Genomic DNA, 20,303 nt, shown 5'->3' with positions numbered 1-20,303 from the left:
AGCTGCTTACCGTGGAGTAAGCGCAGGTGTTAGCCACCAAAGGGTAGTTAATCACTACACCACTGACCAAATTAGCGGAGGGGCTAGAAGAGCAGCACAGGCGGCAAATGGATCGGAAGGCAGCCGGGCAACGCTGGACTCACCTTGAGGGCAGAGGCAGCAGACCGGTGACCCGTCCGTCGATGGTGCAGCTGCGTCGCGTCGCCTGCGTCCTTGTGGTCCCGCCGCGCGGAGGGGACTGTGTTGCAGCGCGGCGCGGCCCGCGCGTTTTAAACGCCGCCGCCTCCGGGGTGGGGAGGCGCGCCACGCCATTGGCCGAAGGGCAGTGCCGCGCCAAGGCGCCCGCCGTCCGCCCCCGCTGGTCGCCGGCGGCGGCGGCGGCGGCGGCGTCTGCAGCGTCGCGGCCGCGATGGCCAGGGTACACACACACGCCGCGGCCGACCGCTGCACCGGCGCCGGAGGACGTTCACTCCTCGCGGAGCGCCAAGTCGCTACCGCTGCCGGACTCCTGCGAGCGCCGCCAAAGAGCGGAGGTTGCTCTCGCTTCCAGCAGGGCGGTGGCCCCGGCCGCTTGCCGCGCGGAGAGCCGTTCCCGAGGCGGTGTGCGACCTGCCCGGTCAGCCCAGTGGAAAGTTGTGGTCCCCCTCGAGACCGGTGCTAAAATCATTTACGGTACCAAGTGTGGCCCACAACGCGCTGCCGGAGCATCGCTTGGGATATTTTGTGTGACGTGGTCAGTCCAGAGTGAGTGCAAAGCTCTACGGATGAATTTACGGAGGTTGAACACCATTTGTTTGTTGAGTGTTTTGATGTCCAGCGGACAGCTAGACAGTTACACAAGACATGTTCGTGACTGTAATACCGTGATAACGCTTTAAGACCATGTCTTACACGTGCAGTTTTATATGAGTCATTTAGAGTGGTTTGTTGAAAGTCTCGAAATTTAAAAACAGTGGTTCTGTTTGTATGAAATAACGTTTGCCATTCATGACTTTCTCTTTACTTTCCGTAAGACTTCTTTCGGGAAGTATTCCCCGTTATCCAGGGCGTTTTCATTGTACTGTGACATGTTGAGGCGCGATTTTTACCATTTGTGAGCTGCTGCATTATTCTGGTAAATTGCGCGTGTATACATTGCACTGCCGGCGTAGTTCTAGGCGGTACAGTCTGGAACCGCGCGGCCGATACGGTCGCATGTTCGAATCCTGCCTCGGGCATGGACGTGTGTGATGTCCTTAGGTTAGTTAGGTTTAAGTAGTTCTAAGTTCTAGGGGACTGATGACCTCAGCAGTTAAGTCCCATAGTGCTCAGAGCCATTTGAACCGTTTTTTTACATTGCACTAAAGTCACCAGAATAATGTCGCAGCCTACATTTCGCAAATATAACGCCGAGAAATGTCAAAAAACGCCCTCGATAGTGGGAATTACTTCCGGAAACGCGTCGTGCTGAAAGTAAAGAGAAACTGTGACTGATAGCAGCCATGTTATTTTATAATACACCAAGTACTTGTAGCATGTGGGTCAAAAGCTTTTTTGTTAAAACTATCTAGATCGCAAAAATGACTAGTATCCAGCTACTAAGCCATTATCATCATCATCATTATCATCATCAAGAAGAAGAGAAAAGGCAGCAAGAATTTGCATTCTGTATTTTCTGTTCTTAGCAACTGAAACCGGTCAACCTTATTACTAATTCTTGCTGTCAAGACGATCTCAATACAAACATTTGTAGGTATTCGATATCGTGCTCCGTATACAATGTTTAGTTTCATGGAATGGTGATCACGATTATAAGGATCTGTTTCCTTCTTTAATGTTGATGATGCAGATGAACGCCTTGAAACAGATTTCGGAAGCCTGTAATTCTGATTACATTATGAATGACTAGGTATACCCATATTCTTAAATTATTGAGGATGTAAGACGGTACATGGTAGATCGCTGCATAATCTATCGCGATCACGACGGGCTATATTTTGAAACGTGTGTGCTGCACTTTATGGTAACGTGTTCTTTTTTTTTTTTAAGTTTTCATTGTCGGTTCTTGAACACCTCAAATATTGTGGCGAGGATAGCAAAGCGAGAGAGCATTTAGCGCCATTCTCAACACACTTTCCATATTAGACACGTGTGCACTAATGCGCGGTTATTTTCAGCAAATTTAATCAAAAAGATAAATGGGTAAGGAAATAAACGTATTGACATCTAAGGAGGCACTGGGGATAAAGAGCTCCTTATACCAAAACACTCTGCAAAACGTGATAAACTTCTCAAAGTGAGTAGCTAGAGTTGGGGGTCTTTCATTAACCCATTGCCGAATAAAGTTTTATTTATTTATTTTTTTATTTTAAGGAAACACTTATCCTGGGAGATAGACTATCACACTGTAAAGAAAAGTATTTTTCATTCTACTGATTTTCTCGTTACCCGAAGTTAGGGACCAGGTCACGTACGATACAGCAAAAGACCTCTCTCTCTCTCTCTCTCCTCCCCCCCCCCCCTCTCTCTCTCTCTCTCTCTCTGTGTGTGTGTGTGTGTGTGTGTGTCTGTGTGACCGCATCATGAAGTAACATAAAATTATAACAAACGTTCCGGCTCTTCCTCAATACTAAAACTTGCGGTCTGTCATTGTTACAATCCCTTTTGTGTCCCTAAAAAAAATTAAGAATAGATACATCGTATCTGAAAATTTATGCCAACTCATCGAGTAGTGCAAAGTTGGCGAAAAGTTACTGACGATGTGACTTCGTTCTGCATAAAAAAACGAAGAGAAGTTATAAGTATATTAGTCTCATAAACATTTTTGTAGCCTTATGTCAGGTGGCTGACCTCGCGTCTATGTGTGGATTTTGACAGCCTGGAGGTTTCGGGTGGATGATTGCTGGCCATCAGTGTGATATAATGATTTGTTTGTTGAATGAGGCTTTTACTTAACATTGTTGTGCAGGCGGAACTGGAGGACAGTCGCCTATCGATCGTCGTCCAACAGCCTCTTTAAGGCTGTATGGGAGCGGCTAGAGGTCGACCCAGCGGTCTTTCGTCGGCTAATGCGCCTTTTGAAGCACTAAGCCCTTACGCCCTCTTCATGTATGGCCTAAGTTGTCTGCACGTGACCTAACACCTAAATTGTGGAAGAGAACTAAAGCGAGCCCACCGTGTGCAAGTCAGTCATGCTGACTCCTCAGTTTTGAAGGTCGCTGTGGCTTAAGCACATCAAACGCGATATATTGTTTTAAGTACGCCTGACTTTGTCAGAATAGGAGAAAGCGATCGAAAGGAGTTAGGCTAATACAGAATTATAAAACTTTTTAAACTTTCCATAAAACTTTTCAAAATTTTTCTATCGGTTGTCTCACTCGCATTTAACATAAAAAGTTTTCACAAAGTGATGACCAGTTTCGGTAGCTTAACTATCATCTTCAGATTGGTTCAAATGGCTCTGAGCACTATGGGACTCAACATCTGAGGTGATCAGTCGCCTAGAACTTAGAACTACTTAAACCTAACTAAACTAAGGACATCACACACATCCATGCCCGAGGCAGGATTCGAACCTTCGACCGTAGCGGTCGCGCGGTTCCAGACTGATGCGCCTAGAACAGCTCGGCTACAGAGGCCGGCTCCATCTTCAGATCACAAGTAGTATTACAAATGTAATTGTCAGTGTGTAACATCATCACAGCGTCCACAGCATTCTTATTTTAAATCTTCAGGAACAATAAAACGTCTATGTAATTGTTTTCTTTACAGTGAGTGACTGCAAACAGAGATTTACCATGCTGTTTGTGACAGCAATAGAAGCAAGCACCCTGTACAGAGTCGTAAAAATTTTGTACATTTAAACATCTATGTAATTATTTTCGTTATAGTTATGAAACGTCCCCTTTTTGAACAATTTTACAGGACTGTGCTTAACCTGACACGCAATATTTTTTAGCGCAACGCAATCTGACTTTCACAAAATCCCTACAAAAGAATGGCCCTGACTAACATTAAACTATACCTTTCACAAATCACTAAATCACTTACCTCACAATAATCTTCGTTTCTCCCACTACTGCAATACAGCAAGCGCCACTACTGCCAGCTAAATAAAAGATTCAAACTATGGAAGGCACTAACTACTGATAGGGATAGTTAGCAAATGAAAGATATTAATAGAGAACAAACAATGTATTTACCTTGATATCATCATATATAAATATAGCAGTTCATGACAAATTTCAAAACTCCGCCATCTCTCTCCCCACATCCACCACTGCTGGCGGCTCACCTCCAACTGCGCAACGCTACGCGCTGTTCACAGCCAGCTGCCTAACACTACAATGGCGAGTATTACAACAATGCAAAGCAGCCACAGAAGCACACAGCACAGCCAGTGATTTTCATACAGAGGTGGCGTTACCAATAAAAAAACTAAATAGCCTACTTACAGTTAGTAACTACAAACAGAGATTTGCCATGTAAGCTCTACTTGACGTCAATTACTTATCTTTTACTTTTGACTTCAAGTACAGCTTACATGGCAAATCTCCGTCTGCAGGTACTGACTGTAACGAAAATAATTACATAGACGTTTCAGTGTACGAGGGCTGTTTGGAAAGCAATTTCGGATAGGTCGCGAAATGGGAACGACAGTGGAAACCCGATGAAGCTCTGCACATATGTGTTGAAGAGTGTCTCTAGTATGCCTGTCGATCGCGTCACGTTGCTCTTTTCAGTCCTGAGCACACAGTGAAAACGTCAAACTGCCTAAAATAATAGTGTCTCCCGCCAAATATGAGTGCCCGCTGCGAGTTTTCGCCCGATCGTGCATCCCTACGTAACGTGCCTTCCATGCATTTCTTTCTTCGTGATAATTGTTCAAATGTGTGTGAAATCTTATGGGACTTAACTGCTAAGGTTATCAGTCCCTAAGCTTACACACTACTTAACCTAAATTATCCTAAGGACAAACACACACACCCATGCCCGAGGGAGGACTCGAACCTCCGCCTGGACCAGCCGCACAGTCCATGACTGCAGCGCCTAAGACCGCTCGGCTAATCCCGCGCGGCTTCGTGATAATTCTCGGCCACACACTGCAGGGGCAATGAGGATGCCCCCGTGTTTGAACACCCACCATAAAGACCGGACATGACTCCCTCTGATGTTCATCTCTCTTCACACGAACCGGTAGCTATGAAGTAAAAATTTTGGCACAGAAAATGAACTGCAGACCAGCGTAGAGAAGTGGCGGAAAGTAAAGGCGGCTGTCTTTTATGGGAGGTATTGAAAACTTGATAGAAAGCTACGAGACATGTCAAACTCGGAGCGGCTACTATGTGGAGAAGTAGCTGGAGGGTGTAGCAAACTGTTGCAAACAAAACAGTTTTGATTTTCGCTGTGGTTTCCATTTAGCAACCGATCGGACCTTAAATTCCGAATAGTCCTCGAATAAAACTTTTACGACTCTTTACGAGCCTCTTCTTTTTTTCTTGTTTTTAAATACAATTTAAAATAAGAATTTTATGAACGATGCAACGTTACTGTACTCTGCTAGTTGCATTTACCGGGTGATCAAAAAGTCAGTATAAATTTGAAAACTTAATAAACCACGGAACAATGTAGATAGAAAGGTAAAAATTGACACGCATGCTTGCGATGACATAAGGTTTTATTAGAACAAAAAACACCCCATATTGCTAGACGCGTGAAAGATCTATTGCGCACGTCGTTTGGTGATGTTCGTGTGTTCAGCCGCCACTTTCGTCATGCTTGGCCTCCCAGGTCCCCAGACCTCAGTCCGTGCGATTATTCAAATGGTTCAAATGGCTCTGAGCACTATGGGACTCAACTGCTGTGGTCATCAGTCCCCTAGAACTTAGAACTACTTAAACCTAACTAACCTAAGGACATCACACACATCCATGCCCGAGGCAGGATTCGAACCTGCGACCGTAGCAGCAGCGCGGCTCCGGACTGGAGCGCCTAGAACCGCACGGCCACCGCGGCCGGCTGCGATTATTGGCTTTGGGGTTACCTGAAGTCGCAACTGTATCGTGATCGACCGACATCTCTAGGAATGCTGAAAGACAACATCCGACGCCATGCCTCACCATAACTCCGGACATGCTTTACAGTGCTGTTCACAACATTATTCCTCGACTACAGCTATTGTTGAGGAATGATGGAGGACATATTGAGCATTTCCTGTAAAGAACATCATCTTTGCTTTGTCTTACTTTGTTATGCTAATTATTGCTATTCTGTTCCGATGAAGCGCCATCTGTCGGACATTTTTTGAACGTTTGTATTTTTTGGTTCTAATAAAACACCATGTCATTCCAAGCATGTGTGTCAATTTGTACCTCTCTATCTACATTATTCCGTGATTTATTCAGTTTTCAAATTTATACTGCCTTTTTGATCACACGGTATTATACCACATACGATCTGAAGTTGGTAGTTAAGCTACCGAAACTAGTTACCTCTTTGTAAAAGATTTTAATGCTAAATGAAACAATGCATCGAAAATTTTCGAAAATTTTGAAAAAAATTATAGAAAGTTGCTAAAAGTTTTATAATTTTGTATTTGAGTACTTCATTGTTTCGTTACAAGGAAATAACGAAAAAATTTGTCCTTCAAAAGATGGTTCGTTGTTAGGTTATCTCGAACGCCATTCGAACCGGCGCAATCTCGTGCAACCGATGTCGACCGCCGACAGCTGGTGTCGGGACGGTGGAGCGGTGGAGTGGTGGTGCACACGCGCTCTCTGGACAGCCAAGGGCGAGTGCAGCGCGATCGTGTCGGCCCAGCGAGGCAGCAGGCAGCCAGCGGCCGGTACGGTACAGTTCTGCAGGCGCCAACGGCGCGGCGGCCCAGGGCGCGCGGGTTGTGCGGGTAGCCGCCAACGTTCTCACGGCCCCTGCCGCCGGAGCCGCGCGTGGCCGCTGGCAGGGGCACAAGCGCCACGCCACGCACTCGTACCGTACAAGGCGCAGGCGCCGATCCAGGGATCGGTTCTGGGGCGGGGGCCACAAGTTTTTTTATCGTCTCCATCTTCTCCCACCCAAGCATAGCTCGTTGCCTCACTCACTTTTGACGTGTCAGACGTGCCGTATATGGCTACAATTTCAATAACAATAAAATACAGGGTGTATCTAAAAGGATCATCCGATTTGGCACGTCTATATTGCTGAAACTAATGAACATATACAATGAATTTTACATCTATCTACATTTACATTTATACTCCGCAAGCCACCCAACGGTGTGTGGCGGAGGGCACTTTACGTGCCACTGTCGTTACCTCCCTTTTCTGTTCCTGTCGCGTATGGTTCGCGGGAAGAACGACTGCCGGAAAGCCTCCGTGCGCGCTCGAATCTCTCTGATTTTACATTCGTGATCTCCTCGGGAGGTATAAGTAGGGGGAAGCAATATATTCGATACCTCATCCAGAAACGCACCCTCTCGGAACCTGGACAGCAAGCTACACCGCGATGCAGAGCGCCTCTCTTGCAGAGTCTGCCACTTGAGTTTGCTAAACATATCCGTAACGCTATCACGCTTACCAAATAACCCTGTAACGAAACGAGCCGCTCTTATTTGGATCTTCTCTATCTCCTCCGTCAACCCGACCTGGTACGGATCCCACACTGATGAGCAATACTCAAGTATAGGTCGAACGAGTGTTTTGTAAGCCACCTCCTTTGTTGATGGACTACGTTTTCTAAGTACTCTCCCAATGAATCTCAGTCTGGCACCCGTCTTACCAACAATTAATTTTATATGATCATTCCACTTCAAATCGTTCCGTACGCATACTCCCAGATATTTTACAGAAGTAGCTGCTACCAGTGTTTGTTCCGCTATCATATAATCATACAATAAAGGATCCTTCTTTCTATGTATTCGCAATAAATAACATTTGTCTATGTTAAGGGTCAGTTGCCACTCCCTGCACCAAGTGCCTATCCGCTGCAGATCTTCCTTCATTTCGCTGCAATTTTCTAATTCTGCAACTTCTCTGTATACTACAGCATCATCCGCGAAAAGCCGCATGGAACTTCCGACACTATCTACTAGGTCATTTATATATATTGTGAAAAGCAATGGTCCCATAACACTCCCCTGTGGTACGCCAGAGGTTACTTTAACGTCTGTAGACGTCTCTCCATTGAGAACAACATACTTGTTTTGTTTTTTAATGAACGGGAAACTGAAAAAGTTTCTCAGACCTTTTCATAGGTGTTCAGCACGCCCCCCTTTAGATTTACGGCATATCAATGCGGTATTCAAATTTTTCACACGCTGCAACGAGTATGTCTTGAGTTACAGCTTCCACAGCTGTCATTATGCGATGTCTCAGTTGACTGATCGTTGCTCATAACGGAGGTACATAAACATAGTCTTTTATAAATAATCACATACTGTTAAGTCCGGCTACCTTGGAGGCCAGTAACGTAAGGCCGAATCATTTGGTCCAGTGCGACCGATCCATCGTTCGGTAATCCTTTGATTAAAAATTTCTCGCACTTTCCGATCCCAGTGTGGCGGTACCACATCCTGTTGGTAAATGAAGTTGTGCGAATCTATCTCCAACTGTGGCAAAAGAACGTTCTGAAGCATATCGACATATGCGCTGCCTGTAAAGCCGTCGGCACACGGACCGTGCTGTCGAACGTCAACGTTGAGCGTGCTAAGTTCAACGTGCTGCTGGACGCTCAGAAACGATGTGACTTGTGCATATTGTACATGGGCCCTGACGTGGTACACACGATCGCAACGCACTCCGGCGGCTGTTGCGGGAAGTTTCTAGTTCGTAAATCACACTGTTTACTAAACGGGCGCGCGTAAAATTCCCACGTTAGCTTTATTGAAACACACATTTTCCACCATTTCCACAAAATGGAAAGTTCCGTGTCCAATCAATAATGACACATGTTTATAAAAGTTCAAATACAAACAGTGCGATACAAATTTGCAATATTTATTCACATAAGATAAACATTATTTCATCATTCCCACATTTTAGTAAAACCCCAGGTCAGTCTTACTTGATCACTGTTCCTAACCAATAGCAGAATCTCTGCAACACGTGAATTACGAGAAGAAAAAGGAGCAAAATAGCTTTACACAAGTAGCCCAAGTCTCCTGTAGATCAAGCCAATCGAACACCCAAAGAAAGGTGAACTTATATTTACGTGACATCAAGAATTATAGTGTATACTTATATTAAATAAGATTAAAAACAGCCGACCAGTTGCAAAGGATAAAGTAATCTTTACCTAGGTTTCGATAGATTTAAATCTATCTTCTTCAGAAGGCGGCCTGAGGACAATGAACATCGTAATTTATATTAAAAGGTATGAAACATAAGTCAAGAATAGAGTTTAACATATATTAGGAGAATCTTGTATTACAAAATATGAGAAGGATTCCTGGTACTTACAGTATTACATTAACATGGAGTGATATGTCATTGTCGTTCTTACAAACATCTGCATAGCTCCATTAGTCCAAATAAAATATAGCCCTGAGAATAGGGTTTGTCAGACAAATAAAAATAAGTACATGGAAGTTGGAGAGCGCATAAGCGACTGAGTAAAATCGGCCACCGTAGTAGCACTGCGGCCAGGGCAGGTGGCGCTCAGGTCGCGAACTATGTGCCGATTGGCGTACGGAAGCAACATGTAAAATATCAATATTAATTGCGTCCTTAGATAGAGTGACAATAAATAAAAGGAAAGCATTTAACACTCCCGTTATGACATTGTGGGAGCCTTAAGAACAATAACGTAGATACATACATCAAAAAGGCAGGTGGCGCTTACGCCGTGAGTTACATGCAGTGGCATATACAGCCAGAATATAAAAGTTATATTACCATATTAGTGAAGCACACAGAGCGTATATAAGTCAAAACTTTAAGAATAATCAGTAATGGCTCTTAAGACAAATTACGAAACCTGGTCCACAATCCAGTTAATATACATTCTCAGGGAGCCAAGGTTTTAGAATAAGAGAAAATTACATAAGGACCGATGTAGTGGCAGCCATAAATCTTGAGAAAACCACATTACATAAAAGGTAGTGAGCTTAAAGATTTGAAAGTGCATTATAGCTTCCTGAGGAAATAGACTACTGAGTTTACCAACATTAATGTTATATATTAAACAGTACGGGTTTAAAGCCTTCGAAAAATTGTCTACAGGCAAGGTTCAACTGATCGTTCAGTATATTACCGTCTTTGAGCTCTAGATGTTTAAAAATAAGTAACTCTTCCCACAGATCTAGTCTCCGTCCTTTGACTTGTCTGTGTAGGATAACCGTGTCTTCCAACTGTTTAGGCGTATGGCCAGCTATCAAGAGGTGTTCAGCAAAAGTAGAGTTGTGAATATTCGCTCCTTTTTTACCTAATAGATGTTCTTTATATCGTGTTTTCACAGCTCTGCCTGTTTGACCAATATAATATGAGGGGCAGTTATTACAGGTTAGTTTGTAAACACCTGAATTCGAAAACCAATCGCTGGCAATCTCTACTGACAGTACAAGATTTCTTTTTAAACTGTTATCTGTAGAGAAGGAGACGTTACAGTTATATTTTTTATTTAGAAGACGTTTAATCCTATACGATATGTTACCCAAGAAAGGGATGGAAATAAATTTTTTAGTTTCTGTGGTATCTGTGGGGAGGTTATTGCTCAAAGTCGAACAATTTTGGGAAATTTTATTACTGAGCAGGTAATCGATCATATTCTGGTTGTACCCATTATTAACAGCAATCGCTTTGATGACATTCAATTCCTTTTGTTGATCCGCAGGTGATAGAGGAGTGGTTACCATTCGGTGAATGGCGGAATGAAAAAACGCCAGTTTATGAGCTTTTGGATGAGTTGAGTCAGCAGGAATGACATTATCTGAATATGTTTCCTTGCGGAAGATACTGAAATGGAAGGTATTATCTTGTATAGAAATTGTTAAATCAAGAAAATTAAGTTCACGTTTATCATTTTGAAGTTCTTTTGTGAAGGAAATTTTTTCATGTAAACCGTTAAAAGTATTGAAGAGCTGCTCTAACTCATGGTCAGTGCCATCAAAAGCAATGAAAATGTCGTCAACATAACGTGCATGATAGTGGATTTTGTGGCGTAATTCTGAACTTGAATTGAAGAATGTTGTTTCCAGGGCGTTGATGAAAACCTCTGCTAGAATACCGGCGAGGGGGCTACCCATTGCTAGACCATCCGGCTGTACATACATTTTACCGTTAAATGTGAAATAATTGTATTTTAAAATGACCTTAAGCAAACCAATGAGTTCCGCAATTTGAGTTTCACTCTTTTCCAAGGTCTGTGGTTTCATCAACCGGGACATTTGTATTCAGATAATGTCAGATAATGTCATTCCTGCTGACACAACTCATCCAAAAGCTCATAAACTGGCGTTTTTTCATTCCGCCATTCACCGAATGGTAACCACTCCTCTATCACCTGCGGATCAACAAAAGGAATTGAATGTCATCAAAGCGATTGCTGTTAATAATGGGTACAACCAGAATATGATCGATTACCTGCTCAGTAATAAAATTTCCCAAAATTGTTCGACTTTGAGCAATAACCTCCCCACAGATACCACAGAAACTAAAAAATTTATTTCCATCCCTTTCTTGGGTAACATATCGTATAGGATTAAACGTCTTCTAAATAAAAAATATAACTGTAACGTCTCCTTCTCTACAGATAACAGTTTAAAAAGAAATCTTGTACTGTCAGTAGAGATTGCCAGCGATTGGTTTTCGAATTCAGGTGTTTACAAACTAACCTGTAATAACTGCCCCTCATATTATATTGGTCAAACAGGCAGAGCTGTGAAAACACGATATAAAGAACATCTATTAGGTAAAAAAGGAGCGAATATTCACAACTCTACTTTTGCTGAACACCTCTTGATAGCTGGCCATACGCCTAAACAGTTGGAAGACACGGTTATCCTACACAGACAAGTCAAAGGACGGAGACTAGATCTGTGGGAAGAGTTACTTATTTTTAAACATCTAGAGCTCAAAGACGGTAATATACTGAACGATCAGTTGAACCTTGCCTGTAGACAATTTTTCGAAGGCTTTAAACCCGTACTGTTTAATATATAACATTAATGTTGGTAAACTCAGTAGTCTATTTCCTCAGGAAGCTATAATGCACTTTCAAATCTTTAAGCTCACTACCTTTTATGTAATGTGGTTTTCTCAAGATTTATGGCTGCCACTACATCGGTCCTTATGTAATTTTCTCTTATTCTAAAACCTTGGCTCCCTGAGAATGTATATTAACTGGATTGTGGACCAGGTTTCGTAATTTGTCTTAAGAGCCATTACTGATTATTCTTAAAGTTTTGACTTATATACGCTCTGTGTGCTTCACTAATATGGTAATATAACTTTTATATTCTGGCTGTATATGCCACTGCATGTAACTCACGGCGTAAGCGCCACCTGCCTTTTTGATGTATGTATCTACGTTATTGTTCTTAAGGCTCCCACAATGTCATAACGGGAGTGTTAAATGCTTTCCTTTTATTTATTGTCACTCTATCTAAGGACGCAATTAATATTGATATTTTACATGTTGCTTCCGTACGCCAATCGGCACATAGTTCGCGACCTGAGCGCCACCTGCCCTGGCTGCAGTGCTACTACGGTGGCCGATTTTACTCAGTCGCTTATGCGCTCTCCAACTTCCATGTACTTATTTTTATTTGTCTGACAAACCCTATTCTCAGGGCTATATTTTATTTGGACTAATGGAGCTATGCAGATGTTTGTAAGAACGACAATGACATATCACTCCATGTTAATGTAATACTGTAAGTACCAGGAATCCTTCTCATATTTTGTAATACAAGATTCTCCTAATATATGTTAAACTCTATTCTTGACTTATGTTTCATACCTTTTAATATAAATTACGATGTTCATTGTCCTCAGGCCGCCTTCTGAAGAAGATAGATTTAAATCTATCGAAACCTAGGTAAAGATTACTTTATCCTTTGCAACTGGTCGGCTGTTTTTAATCTTATTACGTGGAACCGTTGCTGTTGCGCAGCTATGTTTAAAATACTTATATTAAATTAATAATAAAGTAACAGAACCTAATAAAAACACAAATGTTAGGAAAAAAATTTATGTACTGGCGAGACGCGAACCACCACCCAAACATAAAAATTTCACTTTGGTGAAGCTACTCACCACTCTTTTTCTTTTTTCTTTTTTTTTCCAAAAAAATTAAACTTTTCACTCGAGAGAAGACTTGAACCTAGGACCTCTCTTTTTTTTGTTTTTTTGTTTGTTTTTTGTTTTTTTAAGGTGGTGGGGGAGGGCGGGGAAAGCAGAGCGATCAGGGGTCGTAACCCGAGGCCTGGTCACAGTGTCCCCCTCGTCCGTCAAGGAATCAGGGATGGGAAGGGGAAATCTTTTGTGGGAATTATTATTTATTTTTTATTGTTATTTACTGTTTTTAATACATCTTAACGTCGTTTTACTTTATACCACAACAAAAATAAATGTATCTAGCACCGCATCGTGCTCTGAGACAAAGAAAACAATATCTCGGCACGTTCCTACACCGAGGTAAAGTATATGGGGAAAACGAAAAAAAAGGGCTTCATACAGGGTGCAGAAGTGTGTGTCGCTACTCTCCTTACGCTACATCATCCAGGTACGTCTTCACGTATATCATGTTATTCCACCGAGAATCGAACTTAGTCTTGTCAGCTCACTCAATGGGTATCTTCTCCTACCTGTTGATGATCCAACTGCGTGGAGGGTCGCGTAGGGCACTCCCTAAGTAATGAGAAAAATACTGTCTGTATTTTGGGTTCCGTACGATCTTGCAATGACGTTCTTGTAGGTAGTTCCAAAAGTCGAATACATCTTTAGGTCCTTCATGAAATAAGTAGTGTACCGCATGCGCACGGATCCACGTGACAGCGTTGGTCTTGGCGCGCGGGAAATACTGTTGATCCGGAAATAGTAGAAACCGAGGTGTAATGTGTTCCGGAGTCACTCGTAGAAAATACGACAAAATTTGTCGCACCAAGCGCCATACGTCTTCTGCCGCGCCACATGTGAGACGGTGTTCGTCCGTGTCTGGTATCCCGCAGTCAACGCAGAGAGGCGATTCCGCCATGTTTATCTTGTGGAGGCATGATCGGGTGATCTGTTTACCATTGACTGTGATGTACCATGTGGATCGGACGGCTGTGTCCAGTGTAACCGAGTGAATCGTCTTCCACACCACCTTCCAATTAACCTGAGGGCTTTTGGTCTCCACGATGTTCGGTGGGCGCCTCTGCTGTAGGACATGATATACATTCCTGGAAATGGAAAAAAGAACACATTGACACCGGTGTGTCAGACCCACCATACTTGCTCCGGACACTTCGAGAGGGCTGTACAAGCAATGATCACACGCACGGCACAGCGGACACACCAGGACCCGCGGTGTTGGCCGTCGAGTGGCGCTAGCTGCGCAGCATTTTTGCGCCGCCGCCGTCAGTGTCAGCCAGTTTGCCGTGGCATACGGAGCTCCATCGTAGTCTTTAACACTGGTAGCATGCCGCGACAGCGTGGACGTGAACCGTATGTGCAGTTGACGGACTTTGAGCGAGGGCGTATAGTGGGCATGCGGGAGGCCGGGTGGACGTACCGCCGAATTGCTCAACACGTGGGGCGTGAGGTCTCCACAGTACATCGATGTTGTCGCCAGTGGTCGGCGGAAGGTGCACGTGCCCGTCGACCTGGGACCGGACCGCAGCGACGCACGGATGCACGCCAAGACCGTAGGATCCTACGCAGTGCCGTAGGGGACCGCACCGCCACTTCCGAGCAAATTAGGGACACTGTTGCTCCTGGGGTATCGGCGAGGACCATTCGCAACCGTCTCCATGAAGCTGGGCTACGGTCCCGCACACCGTTAGGCCGTCATCCGCTCACGCCCCAACATCGTGCAGCCCGCCTCCAGTGGTGTCGCGACAGGCGTGAATGGAGGGACGAATGGAGACGTGTCGTCTTCAGCGATGAGAGTCGCTTCTGCCTTGGTGCCAATGATGGTCGTATGCGTGTTTGGCGCCGTGCAGGTGAGCGCCACAATCAGGACTGCATACGACCGAGGCACACAGGGCCAACACCCGGCATCATGGTGTGGGGAGCGATCTCCTACACTGGCCGTACACCACTGGTGATCGTCGAGGGGACACTGAATAGTGCACGGTACATCCAAACCGTCATCGAACCCATCGTTCTACCATTCCTAGACCGGCAAGGGAACTTGCTGTTCCAACAGGACAATGCACGTCCGCATGTATCCCGTGCCACCCAACGTGCTCTAGAAGGTGTAAGTCAACTACCCTGGCCAGCAAGATCTCCGGATCTGTCCCCCATTGAGCATGTTTGGGACTGGATGAAGCGTCGTCTCACGCGGTCTGCACGTCCAGCACGAACGCTGGTCCAACTGAGGCGCCAGGTGGAAGTGGCATGGCAAGCCGTTCCACAGGACTACATCCAGCATCTCTACGATCGTCTCCATGGGAGAATAGCAGCCTGCATTGCTGCGAAAGGTGGATATACACTGTACTAGTGCCGACATTGTGCATGCTCTGTTGCCTGTGTCTATGTGCCTGTGGTTCTGTCAGTGTGATCATGTGATGTATCTGACCCCAGGAATGTGTCAATAAAGTTTCCCCTTCCTGGGACAATGAATTCACGGTGTTCTTATTTCAATTTCCAGGAGTGTATATCCCGCGCCGACACCTGTTTCGTCGGTGGTACTGCGATACGGACATAGCTGTTTTCAATGTAAAAGTTCCCGAAGTAGTAGAAGGGTGGGGGTATGTCTTGCGTCGTCAGTGGGGGCATAAGGGAGGGCGGAGATAAGGACTCCAACAGCAAATCTGTCAAACTTTCCGGGTGGTGGCGCCACAGCTTGAAGTGTGAGCTGACATACAGGGCCACAGCTCTGTCGTGGACATGGATTAGACCAAGACCTCCCCTTTCTGAGGGAAGAGTCAGTGACTCATAACTGACTTTGAAGAGCATGCCTGTACTGACGTAGGCTCCGAATGCCGCTAATAGACGTCGAGCCATCAGTAACGGTATTGGAAGAACACGTGCTATATGTGGAAGGCTCGATGCGAGGTAAACATTGACGAAGTGTGTCCTTTGAAGAATGTCGAGGGTCCGCAGACGAAGGTTGAAGATCTGGACCCGAATTTGTTGTAATAAGCGGCGGTAGTTAAGAGCCGCAGTGCGCCGTATGTCGTCGTGAAACTCTATTCCGAGACATTTGATAGTGCCACGAAGCTGTAGGGGTTCGACACACGCTGGGGTCAACCCGTCTCCTATGGCCATGGCGACCGATTTGGCGACGTTGAGACAGCTGCCGGAAACCACACCGTACGTGGTAAACCAGTCGAGTGCTCTGTTGACATCGTCGCGATTGCGGAACACGAGAACCAGGTCGTTTGCATAAGCTGTACAGCGAAATGTGACGTCACGTATGGTAAGACCGGTGAGGCGTTGACGGAGGCCACAGAGGAGCGGTTCCAGTGCCAGAGCATATAGTAACGTCGACAAGGGGCAGCCTTGACGCACGGAGCGGAAAATCGGGAGGGACTGCGAGAGACGCCCGTTAACGAGCACTTTGGAAGTCGCCCCTCGGAGGAGGCGCATCACGACGTCTGTGAATTGCTGTGGGTACTGCATGTGCTGGAGAACGGACGTTAGGTACGCGTGATCCACTCGATCAAAAGCTTGGGTAAAATCTAGTGATGCCAGCGCTCCCGGGATGCGGCGTGCCCTAGCTAGGGCTATTAAGTCACGGTATCGACACAGTGCTGTGTGGATGTTTTTGATACCCCCTAGGGAAGTCTTATCTGGCGAGATGACGTAAGGTAGGGTCGGTCGTAGGCGGTTTGCTAATAGTCTGGTGAATATCTTCATGTCGCAGTTGACGAGTGTTAGCGGGCGGTAATCTTGTATTCGAGCCCCACCTTTAGGTTTGTGAACCGGTATAATTATTCCTTCTACGAAGGTCGCAGGGAGCGGCACCGCGGGGGACATAAGCTCCCGACAGATGTCTGTTAACTTGGGAGCCAGTAAATACTGGAAAGCTCTATAAAACTCCACAGGGAGGCCGTCGGGGCCAGGAGACTTATTCGCCGCTCCTTTACCGATGGCGTCGATAACTTCGTCTTCCGTTATGTCGTTCAATAATTCAGTTTGTAAATCCTGTGGGAGAATACCATAAACCAGTTGTGAGACTGCTGTCACCGTCGTCGGGTCGGAACATTGAGCAGAATAAAGTCGTGCGTAATGGTCGAAGATGGCTGCAGCAATATCGCGTTGTGTGGTGTGATGACGGCCGTCCTCTGTGGTGATGGCATGTACGTTCTCGGATGACGTGGTACATTGTGGGTCGTTCCGTTGCGAGTCTGTCTTGTGTTCGCGCTCGGACGATCGTCCCTTCGAGGTGTCGGCGCATATGGGCTACGATCTGTGCTTTCGCACGCTGAACTGTCAACTGTCGTTCCAGTGTGGGTGGCAAGGAGGCGCATTCGCGAAGGACAGTGAAATAAAAATCAAGCGTCTGCCGCCTCCAAGCAGCAGTCTCACGACCATATGTAATAAAGGTTCGCCGTAGGGCCGGCTTGGCGCAGGTTAACCACCAACTAATCGACGTAGGATACGTTGGAAGGCAGCGGACGCACAAACTCCACGTGTCTTCGATGGCGCGCCGACAATCCGGAGAAGCGAGATGAGCAATGTTTAATTTCTAGGGATGTCGGCTGCGCCACACCCGTTGGCGACGAAGGGTGACGGTACATATATAGGCCTCGTGATCAGAAAAGGCTACTGGCCACACCTCCGCATCACGCACTGTTGCCGCGAGATAACGGGAGACGTAAATCCTATCGATGCGACTAGACGAGTGACTCGTGAAATGGGTGTATCCCGGTCTATTTCCTCGGACATTTCCCACGTATCTACCAGCTGGAGATCGCCGATGAGTGTCCCAAGTTCGGGGCACGGTGAATGGAGTAGCAGCTGATCTTTAGGTGCTTGGGTGCAATTGAAATCGCCTCCTAATATCGAGTCATCGTGCCTGTCCTGAAAAAGCGGTGCTATTCCTTCTGCGTAGAAGAGCGATCGGTCACGACGGCGATTCGTTCCGGAAGGGGCGTACACATTGATAAACCGGACGCCTTGCACCGTTACGGCCATTCCTCTAGCGTCGGGGCGATAACGGACCCCGTCCGCCTCGAAGCCCTCTCTGAGGAGAATTGCGACTCCACTGTTAGTTGGCGAGGCGTGGGACACATGAGCCGTATAACCATACATACCCGGGAAATCGGCGAAGAAGACTTCTTGGAGAAAGACAATGTCAACGTCTGCTGCATTGAGCATGTCTTGGAGCAGCGACAACTTCGTACGTGTCCGAATGGTGTTAATGTTGATGGTCGTTAAGCGATAGGTCTGTAGATCGTCTCCTGCGGTGGACCCTCCGTCAGTGTCGCCGTAAAAGGTGGGGCCTGTGATCTGCTGGCCGCGTCCGCGCCGTCATCTGTTGCTACTCGGGAGGGGCCGAGGTGTTGGAGAGAGACCTCTCTCCTCATCCACCACAGCGGCAGTAGAATCGTCTTCAATGTCATCCGCCCAAGGTCCGTAAGTTAACGGTGGCTGCGGTAGAACACTTGTGGGCTGAGTGACTGAGGGTGAATCCGCAGTCGTTTCCGGTTGTGTACTAACGGCGGGCGCTGTGCTGGCCATCCGTTTGTCCGAGAGAGCGGAATCGGGTTTGTCAAAATCAGACAAAGTGACAGGTGAGGGCGATCTCGTGTCATCCATTTTCCTCGTCGTTTCGTCGGCCGTCCGGTCGTCAACTGGAGAAGACGTCCGCTGGAGGCAATCGTCTGAGGGTGTGCGACGTCGCTTTTTATGTTTTCTCGGTGACCTTTGTTTGCGGACGTGGGTTTCTGTGTCCGAAAGAGTTTGTGGTTCCCGTATAGCATCCCCTTCAGGTAGAAAGGCAGAGGTCGGTACAACCCTAGCGTCGAGTTCCATTCTCTCGTCCGAATCTTCATGTGGAGTCGATGGGCGGCGGTCTTCAACCTCTGCAGACACCGTAATGGTGTTGGTCAATCCAGGACCGGCGACAGGTGCGCATTCTAACGCTTCCTGTCTTCCGGGGGGGTTGTCGTCTGTCATGACGGTCGATCGTGTCACCTCTGCGTAATTGAGGGGGAGGGCCGTGAGCCTAGGAGGTGGTGTCGTGTCATGCAATGGAAGTTGTGTAACCCGACGTTGAATACACGCCGAGCGCACATGACCCTCCTGGCCGCAATCAGTACGAGGTTGTCCGTCGTACATTACTATTGCTCGACAGCCACCTATGACTAAGTAGGACGGCACATTTTTCTTTAATTCAATTTTCACTTGTCGGACGCCGTTGAGGACCTGGTACGTCTTGAAGGTGTTCCATTTTTCGGCCACGTGGCTAATTACCGTCCCATAAGGGCGGAAAGCTGAGGTAACGACGTCCGGTGGTACTTCGAAAGGGAGTTCGAAGACTCTTAGTGTGCGTAATCCTAGTCCAGCATGGTCAACAGTAACCTCTCCGATGTGACCATCGGAGTGTTTGAACTTGAGAGTGTTCGCGCATCTGTTCACAACTGCGTGACATAACTCGTCATCGACCATCTTGACGTAAACGACGCTACTTGTGATGGATAGGTGGATACCGATGATGTGCTGTGTTGGTATTTGAACTTCGTCACGGATGAATCGTTCGACTTCAGAGGCTCGTGGTCGTGCGTAGTCGGGCTGGAAGCTGATCTTGATAGTAGCTTTTCTGTACGAATGAGCCATGGCGACTCAGTGTTCACGGACGCGAGTATTAGTTGTGGCGAGGAAGTAAACAAACTACGCGCGCTCGCGACTCTGCGGACGGGACCGCGACTCTGCGGACGGGACGTAAACAAGACGTCCTCGCCGCTCACCGGCCGAAAGCAGACTGTGATCTAAACCATCTTCATGCAGTTTGTTGCCATTTCTAGGATCTTACCGTTACAACTCTTAGCACTTGCTGAAAGCGTTAATCGTAGTTATGTTACTAACTGAAATTTAATTATAACGAATTGTACCAAGAACAATGCGTTTTGGGTGCATCCTCTGTGTATCGCTGCCTTCAAATAGCATACTCTCATAATACATAAGTTACAATAATTCTTTCTCATTATTTTATTGCAACGGATCACACAGTTAATA

The sequence above is a fragment of the Schistocerca nitens genome, chromosome 1, assembly GCF_023898315.1.
Source record: "Schistocerca nitens isolate TAMUIC-IGC-003100 chromosome 1, iqSchNite1.1, whole genome shotgun sequence".
Taxonomy (NCBI): domain Eukaryota; kingdom Metazoa; phylum Arthropoda; class Insecta; order Orthoptera; family Acrididae; genus Schistocerca; species Schistocerca nitens.
This window is presented reverse-complemented; position numbering follows the sequence as displayed.